At 43.9% G+C, this 11,758-nt stretch overlaps 1 protein-coding gene across 9 annotated transcripts in view; it reads right to left on the reverse strand.

Moving 5' to 3' along the window:
* The window catches only part of MEF2A (myocyte enhancer factor 2A), an 88,885-nt gene extending 77,305 nt beyond the window's left edge, over positions 1 to 11,580 (reverse strand). For 2 of the 9 annotated variants that reach the window (XM_068695909.1, XM_068695905.1), the window contains exon 1: positions 7,511 to 7,896. The gene's annotated coding sequence lies outside the window, so the exon portion shown is untranslated. Of the gene's footprint in view, positions 1 to 6,896; positions 7,062 to 7,510; positions 7,897 to 8,475; positions 8,568 to 11,467 lie in introns of those variants that run through there. The other 7 variants (XM_068695910.1, XM_068695914.1, XM_068695906.1 and 4 more) reach the window with 6 other exon arrangements.
* Positions 11,581 to 11,758: the final 178 nt, after the last annotated feature.

Here is an 11,758-nt window from a genome sequence, read left to right on the forward strand (position 1 = left end):
GCATGTTTGGATCACCAGAGGGTGCTGCAGGGGCTCCTAACATGACTACGCCGTACTTTGGGCTGGGATCATGAACACTGGGCAAGTCCTTTTCTTCATTTTTTAAAACAGGTATTTTTTTTATTTTTATGTTTTTTTTTACCTGGGCCTCTTCATACTCAAGATTTCAATCCCCTTTTGAATGACTATATGCAGTTATTTTCTGAAAGAATCTGGTCCAAGTTTTTATATAAGCATCTTGTGCTAGTGCACAACAGCGCTCACTGCAAATACTCACGCGCTTGACAACAGGTTTCGTGGACTAATCTAGGCCAGCCTCCAAAGCTAACTAAAAAAGCAAGCATGTCACCGTTAGGCTTAACGTGACAGTTACAGGACTCCGTAGATTCCCCTTATGCTTTTGCTGAAGAGACAAACAGAAAAAAAGACTGCAACCCACTGATCTAGAAGGCTGGCATACAGGGCACGCCAAAAGTACCTGCATACGGATTTGCAAGGAGCAGCTAGCGGGGAACTGCGGGCTGTCAGGTTTGATTTCACCTCATTGTGAATCCAAGGCCACTGCACAGATATAAGCATGTAAAAAAAACAAAACAAAAAAAAAAACACAACTAGGAGTCACCAGGAGCATCTTTCAGCATGAAAAGACAGTGATAGCATTTGACATGGTCAGCTCTTACATAGCTCTATTTCACTGCTCAAACAAATTATTTGTCTTTGAAAGGGCTTTCCCTATATTTTCATAAAGGAGCTAAATGACTCCAGCATTCACAAACAACAAATCATTTATGTCTTAAAATCCAAAAATTTCTATCATTTCAATATCACATTTTATCAGTTCCTTGAAGCTACTGAATTAGCAGCATGAAGCAATAAAGAGAAACTTTGACCACTAGATTCTTTTTCAAAGGAAAACAAAACATTATTTGAGAAGTGTGTTATGGTAACTCTTGCCATTGCCACCCTCCCCTCACATTTCAACCCACAGTAAACCCATGACAACTGGAGAACTTGAATGTTTCTGTGGCCTCCATTAAGAACAAGCGTGCTGTATTTCTAGCCAGTTATGTAACATGGGTTTGGTCAAACAGCAAAAATATGCTCAAAACATCAGTTCATTCGGCTGATAACTCCCCACTACTTTTTGACAGCAATCCAGGTTAGCATTTGTGACAAAGACAACAATAACCACCTACATAAAACTGAAAATTGTTCTTTGATACTTAGCAATGTTACTACATGCTCTACATGCTCCTTGTGAATTTTCAGAGCATTTGTGTTATGAAGTCAAGCTGCTGCACAACACCCCACGTTCCACACCTCCAGTATGCAGTGAATACCTGCCTCCACCTACTGCCACATCTCTCTCCAGTCAGCCATGGTTTTGCCTCCTTCCCTCAGATTTCTTTTAATTTAGCACTTCTTTGTGGTAACCATTGATACCTTTACCGCTGGCACTTTTTTCCATAGTTGAGCCTAACATCAAAGCAGACATCTTAATGTATGTTTCAGTAACAAAAGGAAGACACCACCATTTACCATGCTAAGAACAAAGGTAAGGAGAACAAGAGGACCAAAATGGGAAAAAACAAAAAAAAAGCGCCCTGGTTCTCTGAAAGAAACAGAACAGAGAGGGTATCAAGGAGTCTCAGAAATTCTCTTCAGAAATTCTTCTGCAATCCAAAACTTTAACTCCCAAAAGCCGACTAGCCAAGCTAATAAGTGCATCATCCAACCCAGACTAACAAAGGTAATTTTACAGCCTACAGGCACAAAAAAATAGGAAAAAGCAACTTTCCTTCCTGCACACACCACGTGAAATACTGTATCTCCTGCCATACCTTTTACTTTCCCTTCATTTACCCTGAAACAAAGTGGCTTCTGAGTGCAGATTTAAGACATCCTGTTTGCAATTAAAACCTCATATTACTACACATAAGTTTTAACACCTTCAAGGAAAAATATTCAATTGCTCAAAAGTTTAGTTTATTACCCTCACTGTGTGATAGCACAACATGAGCACAGTGATGAGGGAACATCCAATTTTCTTAAATATTCTTGGCAGACTCAGTGATTTGAAAGCTCACAATGGAAAAAGCACCATTTCTGAACTGCTACACAGACCAGCTTACTAGCACTCATTCTTGTCAGGTTACAGTTTTTAAAACAGGATGCATGCAGTCATATCAGGAAGAGGGCAGTTGCTGTGAAAGAATGATACCAAAAAAAAGACATCCTTAATGTTGATAACCTCAATGCTTCTGAGCTATGCTACAGAAGTTTTCCACACTACTAAGACCATCAATGAAATACAGTTCAAAAAATCTGGAAAAAGATGCTCGCTTTCAAGTACCATCACTTTTCTTTGATATACAAGGAAAGAGAAGCCCTCATTGCAATTATTCCTACTTCTTTCTCAGCCTCCTCAAGTATTACAAATTTTGCACAAGCAAAACAAAAAGCAAAAAAAGACTCACTTCACCCTAACACTTTTCAGTGGTCTCTAACAGACCCTTCACCAAGGCAAGTCTGTTCTGCACTTTAAGACCTCTCACTGTGTGCCCATGCACGCATCCCTCCCTCAAGGTTCAACTGAGGTTGAACCCGGTTGTTTATTCTCTCCTTTTAAAATTATAGTTCTTCCATACCCACCTTTTTACACTTGCAAAGTGTTCCTATACATTATACATATAAGGGATACCAAAATTATCACCTCTGAATCCTTTCTCTCAGCTCTCTATGCCAGGTTCGTCATGAAAGCAATGTTTAAAGCATTAACAAAGCAGTTATAGATGTGCTTACGTAATTATATAGGTAAAAGTTTAATAATTTATTGCCCTTGAGCTTCCAAACATCATAAATCATCACAGAAAATAACAAGAGCAGGCCTATGTATATTGGTATAGCACTCAATGTTGAGACTGACCACAGCTTGCAAACATTAGTACATGCAGCATGACAACGTACCCACTCTTATGTATCCTCACAGGTCTGTGGTTAGCTTTCAAACAATAAAAATAACCTTAGTCCAATCCATGCAATCCCAAATTACAATACTGGAAGCAATCTGGTTTTCAAATAAGGCTAAGTTTCAAAAACTCTTGCAGGGATTTAAAGGAAATGGAAAAAAAAAAATCCTCCTCCCCTAGTAACTGTCATACAAGTATCAAAAGCAAAGATACACCCATTCTACCTTTTTAGGGCATCTCCAACCACTACAGTGAAGGAAAACACATTTTTCTCACGATTATTTAGTTCTTTAAATCACCTTTATACAACTACACTCAGCTGCTAACTCCTAACACTACTTTTAACTTAATATGCTTACAATAGGCTGTAACAATATTTAATAGTTCGTAACGAAACCCCTACTGGGCACAAATCAATACAAAACGCACTCTCACGTCTTTGGGTTGGTCCGTAAGGACCTCAGCAGAATAGAAAATCTCTTCAGGGACAGAGATGAACGTAACTGGGACACCTACCCAATTAAGCACCAGTAGGAATTCGAGTACAGCTTCCATGAAGCAATGTTAATAATTCCTTAAACAATAATTTCATGGAGTAATGTTAATTCCATTAAAAACAGTTCAATTAATCATGCTCTCATTAAGAAGGATGTGTTTTCTTCTCGTCACATGGGCACACCTGTACTGTTACAACAAGGGGCTAACAAGACCCAAGTGTTTCCTACAGAAAAGGTTCCATGTTCCTCTGCAAAGTTCTGAGGAAAGACCAGCCAGAAATCTAAGGAACCAAGCTGTCTTGCAGGAGAGTAATTCCCCTTCCGTATCAAATGGAAGTGCAGACAACACAGAGGGTTATTTTTCCAGATTTAACTTGAACGGGTGTTTCTTTAGGAACTTTCTCACAGAACCATTAAATATAAGTTTAAACGAGAGCATTCGCTAACAAAAATAAGGACTGCCTCAATGCGAAAGAAAAAAAAAAACACCTTTATTTCAATTCCATAAGCGGTAACTTGAAAGAACAAGTGTTAAAACAGGAACGCATGAGGTGAGGGGGTGTAAGAGGTAGCGACCTAGATCAGCTGCTTACTTTACAATGAAGCAGACAGCACTACTGCAGAGTACCAACTTCACCCTCCATAGCAATATTTATTCGCTGGTTCCCTATCACAAAGCACAGAACTAACGGGGGGAGGTGTGACTGTCATATTACACAGCAGAAGCCTGTCTTTACCTCCTAATGATGCCATTTTGTTAATTTATTAGATACTGTAGCAATGATATAAAATCTATTTTGATTAGCTGACCTCCCAAAAAATGTCCCATCTCTTTTTACTGGAAGATCGATACGATTAACTTTGTTTCTTTTGCTTTTTTCCCAATGTCTTGCTGTAATCTTACAAGCTGAACAAGACACTAAAAGCACTTTATAAACTTCCAGGAAAAAACATCATCTAGATTTAAATATTTCAGGACCTGAATAAAGGCTCCAAAGGCGAGGTCATTTTGTCTGATAGGAGACAGAATTAAACTATGCCCCCGCTCAGTGCCACTTCAGTAACATATTGCCTGCTTAACTCAAATATTGGGTGCATCTGCCTTCCAATGCTAGCAGCAAAGCACACAAGAAAACAAAATACAAAGGAGGAACAATGCATTTATTTTCTCTGGTTTCTTTACTGAAGAAATCAAATCTGAATGCAAGACACCAGAACTCCTCCATATTATCACGGGCTGAGATTCTGACTTCTGTTCCATGTGATCGATTAAAGAACACATTATTAAATACATGAAATAATATGTTTTTCAAAAATAAGAAGTGTGAAAAATAAAGCCACTTTGTGTATTAAGAAGTTACACAGCATTTACGTCAGCACACGCTGTTCAAATTAAAGCCAAGTAAGGGTGGTTTCAATGAGAAGGAAAAGCAAGTCCCAGTGTTAAGGCCTTCAAAAATAAGAATTCAGGTTTTAGTAAGGTGAATAAAGTGTGATGACTTAGATTTTTAGAAAACGTTTTTTTTTTAATCAAGCTGAAACACACAAGCATCTCACATGCAAGGCATAACGAGCCACACATTACAAAACTGAAATACTCCTTATTCAGACAAACAACTGAGTTCATAAACTAGTCCAGCTTTTCCCATTTCCAGTGCTGTCCGACACTACTTCCACAGCAGCCAGAAGTAACCAGCTGCTGTGTTTGCTGTGCCTGCAGGACCGAGGGAGGCAAGGAAGTATGGCATTGTTTACAGCCTTGCAGGCTGCTTCTGGTCTCCGAAGCAGCACTTAGGCCCTGAATACTCAGAATGACATCAACAGGTTATCTGAGAAACTTGGCTAACTTTCTAAAATAAACCCTGCAAACGCTTTGCTGCCCACAGTAACCAGTTTAAGGTAAACCGCATTCACTTCGACTCAAATAAGGTTTCTAAGTAAGACAGGTCTTCTGCCACACTAAACTGTTTTATTCTCCAGAATTATTTCAAGTTTCTATCCAGCCAAGTCTTTCCTATATTATTAGTCCAACCTAACTCAATTCCACAGATCAGCTCTCTTAGCTTCTTTCAGTGTTCATTTATTTCTTCTTCTGTTCCACAGCAGAAGAAAATAAGGTTGCATGACATTACAGTAACCTAAATCCAGATACCTAACCATAAGCAAAGCATTCTGTAGACCCACTCACAGACGTGAAATATAATTACAATTTCTTAAATACACACTTAAACAATAGAGCAAAACAAACAAATATACAAGCTAAAGACTAACATATTTCTTCCACAGTTTACAATCTGGGAATGCCTCCTCCCAAATAAAACATAAGAAATACTAGAACATTATAAGTGGTTTAAGATGGGCTGCGCTGGCAGAAAAAGAGCCTGCCATCTACGCTAAAATTGCTCCAAAGGAGACCCCATCCCTCTCACTGAAGGATCCTTCTCTCTTCTCTTTTACTAATGACACTCTTCTACTACTACTGGTGGACTATGTCAACTGCACATTTAGAACAGAAGTACAGAGAGAGAGAGAAAAAAAAAACTAACAAGGGCACCAGGGTATTTTCCTTGCCAAATTCCAGACCGACTGCCCTCAAACACAAGACCCTCTAACTGGGTACCGCTAAATGGGCACCTTACCATCAAGACTTTTTTTTTCCCTTTTCTCATTTTTGTACTGCTAGTCCAACAAGCACAGAATTTTAAAAATACCACTTGGCAGTTACGCCCTTTAGAAACCCAAAGTGTTAAAATTGCATCCTTCATTACAACTCATCTAAATTATGTAAGAAACCCCATGATTTTGCACACCTTCCAGCACCTAAATGAAAAAAATAGTTTAAAAACTCATCTCATGGTTCTCCCCCAAATGGAAACAGATGGGAAAGAAACAGGAATTGCGTTCTTACATGGAAAAGGTACACAGAGATTTTGAATAAAATAAACAGGATAGAATATTTAGCTGTTGCCACTTTTGTGCAGGTTGTTTAAGCACTAGCTATCGATAAACCAACAGAAACAGCTATAAAAATATAGATATCTAGATCCTAATAGCAAAAGACTTGTATAATTAACAATTTTGTGTCGATAGTTAACATAATGAAGTTTGAACGCTTACAGCCTCCCTTACGCTACATCAAAATTTCCCAGATTCTGAAAAGCATTTTAAAGAAACGCTGTGCATATTACCAATTCCATACCAAAAGCAGTATTTTTCCCTTAGTACTATTTATAAATTATTCCTTTCAGTTGTCTCTTTGCATTCCCACAAGCCCCTTCCTCCCTCCCGCTCCCGATATATTCGGTCCCAGCGACACGATGGTTTTTACGCTGAGTGTAGGGAAAGGAAAAAAAAAAAAAAAAAAACACTCTTCTGAGCTTGTCATATTTCCTCCAGAAAACTCCTGCTTTTCAACTCCGAAATTCATTACCTGTCAAGCGGTTCGCTACCATAATTCGCGCACGATTCCCTTCCCTTCGCCACCCAGCATCTCAGAGGCAGCCGAAACCGCGTCCGAACTCCCCCAACTCCGGGCACCTTCCCCGGGCAGCAGCGGAGCAGCCTCGCCCTCCTGCCTTGTACCGGGGGCGGCTTCACAGACCCCGCGGGCAGCGCCCCGCTCCCTGCCTCCCTCCCTCCTTCCTTCCTCCGGACACGACCCCCCACCCCCAGCCCTCCCCTCACCGCGGTGCCCCCCCCGGCCGGTCCCTGCCTCCCCTCCCGCCCCCCCCCCCCTCGGCGCTCCCCGCCTCACCCCGCGGACCCCCCGGGTGGCCTCGCAGCCGGACAAAAGGCGCTGCCCCTCGGCGCGGAGCCTCGGCCGCCCCTCGCTAAGGCCTCGCCCTCGCCTCACCGCCCTGCCCTGCCCGGGCAGGCCCCGGGGGGGATCGCGGCGCCCCGCGGCCCGGCCTCAGACCCCCCCCCCCTCCGTGACAGGACTGACAGGACCGGGGACCGAGGCCAGGCCCCGGGGGCCTCCCCTTTATCCCCCCGCTGCCCCCTGCCGCCGCCCGGCCGCTCCCCGTCCCCCCGAGCCCCGCTCACCCGCCCGCGGCCCCTCGCCGCCCGCCGCCGCCCCGCCGCCCGCGGAGCCTCCTGAGGAGCCGCTGCCGCCGGCGCACGGATCCTCTCGGGCGCTATTTTTGGGAAAGGAGGCCCGGGCGGGCCGGAACTACTTTCCCCCGCCGCTCTCCCCTCACAGGCCGCAGCGCGCAGCGCGCTCCCCGAGGTATCCTGCCGCGGGCCCCGCCCGCCCGCCCCGACGCGGGGCGCTCAGCAGGGGGCGGCGCGGCGAGGGAGACCGAGGGGAGGCTGCGGGGTGTCCGCGGCCCTCGGCGGGGCCGGCGGCGGCCCGGTGGATGGGGCCGGCATGGGCGGATTACTTTGTGTCGCCGCGGGGGAGCGGCCGGCCCCGCGTCCTTGGCCGCCACCCCCGTGGCGCGGGGCCGCCCGCCGATAGGGCAGCGCGGCCGAGCGGAGGGGGGGGGCGGGGCTAGCGAAACGTGGAGGGTCGGAGTGACGGGAGGGGCGGCCAATGGGAGGGGAGGAGAGGGAACGGGCGGCCAATCAGCAGCGGAACGCGGTGTGGAAGGCGGCGGCCGGGCCCCGTGCTCCACAGCCTCGGCGGACGAGGCCCCCCCCCCGTCCCGGCTCGGGCAGAGGATGACGCACGTAGGAAGCCCCGCCCCGAGGAGGCGGCGCATGCGCGGAGCTGCAGCCCCGGTGCGCGCCCAGGCCCGGCGGCGCCGTGCCCAGGGGTTGCCTGGCAACGGCTGCGGCTCCGCGCCCCGCCCCGCCCCGGCCGCGGCCATGTCAGGGCCCCGCCGCCACAGGGACCCCCCCCCCTCGGTCCCCTCCGTTATCGCCCCCTCAGGGGGCTGCTGGGGCGAAGGGGGCTTCGAGGAGGGAAAGAGAGCTGAGAAATAAAACGTGTGAAAATTTTTCTCCTTCACAAAATGCTGGAGAATGACCCCAAAATAAAAAATTCGTAACAAAACCAGTGAACTTGCCCAAAATCCGTGCTTTAGGGCTTCTTCCTCACACGAAGTGGCTCAGAGGGAACACGCAGTTCTGCTCCGGGACACCAGAACCAAAGTGCTGCCTGTGGGAAAGAGACAGCAGCTGATGGGCTGGGGCTGGGAGGGCAGCTCCTGCGTCAGGTACAAGAAACAGCTCCAACAGGGTTAGAAAATAAGTCAAGAAACACCAAGTGTGTTAACCACAGCACTGGGTGGAAAAATGCAGATCCTCCAAGATCATTCCCTAAAAATGAACGTAAATGGCTGCTGTCTGGTTGCAATTATTTAGCTCAACTAGAAACAGTAAATTTTCTGAGAACTGTGCCTTAAAGATCAGTATTTATAATTTACAGTTTACTTGGAATTTAAATATCTGTAAAGAAGTTGAAAAACTTCTGAAGCATCTACCTTTCCTTCAAAGCAGCACCTAGGAAAGTGCAAGAGGTGAGAGAGAAATGACAACATGCAAATAATTCTCATCTACCGTCAGGTTTCCGTGCTGATTGCTATTGACCTACAAGGAAGAGATTTAAGTACATGCAGCTTTCTTATATTTCTCAACACAAACAGTTCAATTGTCATTGATTTTTATATGAATACAGTTTATTCTCTTGTTCTTCGCTACACCTACCATCCATAATATTTGCGAAGATTAAGACTACAAAATCCTCTCATGAAAGCAATAAGCTTAAGTTCTAAAAGTCAGGGGAAGTCTGAGTAAGACACAGAAGCAAGGCCTGAGCAAGGACTGCTGGTAATGCTCATTAATCATTTTCAGTATGTAATTTATTCTAAACTGGAAAAAAAGAGCAGGAAGGCAAAGAGATAAATAATTGGTTATAATCTGTCCTTTTCAGTGGCACTAGCAGAATAAGCATAGCATGTGTTGCTCCAAGGATTTTTCTATATGCCCTGCAAATGATAGTTAAGGGGTACAGAGTAGCATCTTTCACACTGAAATGCAGTCCTGTCTCAACTGAAACACTGCCCAGTGTAACAACTGAGAAAAGGAAGTGCAAAATATGGCATCCAATTGAAATTACAGATGTTGTTTTCCATACGCAATGATTTGCTGCTACATCTGCTTCTACAGCCCCCTCCTGGGACTGCTGGTGAAAAAGAATGGGTGGGAGGGAGGGCACAGATGTTCTCACGTGTCACAATAGCATAAATGAAAAATATCACCCCTTCGGGTGACACAAATAAAGCCGCGGAAGGATTTATACATCAAAACAACTAAAATCACTACATGACTTGATGGCCCTGCTCTGTGTTTGGTTTAATTTCCAGAACAAGTGCAAAGGCACAACACACCTGGATAATCTAAAGGATGCAAAGCTGTAGGTGATTAAGGCAAATCCACACTACAGAGAAAAAAAGTACCATTTTTATAAGACCAATTAATTTCTGTCCATAGAAGCAGCAACATAACATGATTCCCACAGAGCATCACACTTGAGTGACAATATGACAATTGAAAAAACATTTCAAGGATCTGCCAGGATCGCTCTTGAGAAATAAGGGAGCAACTGCTCAACACATTTCTGTCCGTCTTACATACAACCCAGTGACTAAAGAGAACCACCTGAAATCTCTTCCCTTGGCCAAATAGCAGGCCAGTGTGATCTCCATTATATCCTATAAGGAGAAATAAACCCCCAAAAATAGGAAATAAAGACAACTATAGGAAAAATAAAAGACAACAGTCTTAATTGTAACTAAATAACCTCACAATTGAATAGAATCGCCATCCAGCAGTTTACAGCTTTTCCTTGCATTTCTATTCTAGTGCATTTCCACCAACCCACTCAAGGTATTTTGGAGATGCTACCACCAAAGTTTTATCTGCTCTAACTTTTAACTTACATTGTGGGACCTTCCCACAAAACACTAGAGAGAGGTACCATGGCTACCCCTCAGACCTCCTTTTAATTGTTTCTTATATTCCAGAAAGCAGCTTTTTCATCATATATTCTAGAGAAAAATTCTTAGGTATCATGCTTCTAGAAGTGAACTTTGTATAAAAACATAATGTGAGACTTTTAAAGCTATGGATAGGAGGAGTAGGGGCTATTACATGTATATAGCTTTTGCATATTTCTTAAACAATTAAGTTATCCTTCATAGGGAAGAAGGGTCTAAGAACAAGTTTTTACAAACAAGGTTTCTTAAAATCACAGGGTAGATTAATTCCTAACATTGTTTCACTTACAATGGTGGAAGTACCCTATGAATGAAGATGTTGGAAAGGGACTACTTTTTGCAACAAAACCAAATTGTATTCGCAGCATTTCAGGATGGGAACTTGCATTTGAAACAAAGGATATGAGAAGGGGGACTCCAACTACAGGGCAGGAAGCCAGAGAGGAGCAGATAATGGTTCCTTTCCATGAATACTTCGGGTAACCCTGTTAACCCCATAACAACCACTTCAGTGCAGACACAGACTTTCCCTCTCCGAATGCTGGCTTGGACCAAACTCCTATGACCTCTCTCTGTGGTTGGGAGTATTGCTCTTACACTATTATTTGGCTCCGGTGCTCCACCAAAGACAGATATAATCAAGTAAAGATTTCCTTAGTTTAGTTAAGTCCAAGCTGCCTGACAATGCATGAATTAATTTCACTCAATCCATGTCATAAACTGCCCTCTGTAAACCGCTAATATTTCCACATCGTTATATGGTGCATTCAGTAATCTGATTGCCTTGGGAATATTTGTTTTTCCAGAACTTGTGGCCAAGGTACATAAGATTAGATCAGACACAGCTTGTCTAAGAATGCTGTAATGTGGGTGTACAGTATATTTGCTAGTTTGGAGTTACAGGTAAAAGTTCTCTTTCAAACTTTTCCAGCCTCGGGTTCAGACAACACTATCTGAAGGCGCCTGCTGCAGCATTTGGTACTTCTCCTTTTGCTTTGTTGCTGGCCCTCCAATACCACAGACAAACACGGAAAATATTTGTATTGCATGCCTCACTTACAGCATGGGTGATCTGTATCTCAGCAGAACTTGTGATATTTTCTAGGTCTTCACAATGACAGAATACAAGTCTCCCTGGGATTCACACTCTTCTGCTGGGTTTTTCTCACCATTCTGCATGTTAACATGAACCAACAGCTGGGTTTAAGAGACCTGATATAAATAGTAACATCATGCTGCAAGCAAGCTTCTTGGAAAGTTAAGAAAATATGTTATTTAATGCACTCTGACATTTGCTTTCCCTCTCCTATTCCTAAACTGCATTTCTGTAAACACCCACAACGACAAATGC

This window comes from Anas acuta, chromosome 12 (assembly GCF_963932015.1).
Source record: "Anas acuta chromosome 12, bAnaAcu1.1, whole genome shotgun sequence".
In the NCBI taxonomy this organism is placed as follows: domain Eukaryota; kingdom Metazoa; phylum Chordata; class Aves; order Anseriformes; family Anatidae; genus Anas; species Anas acuta.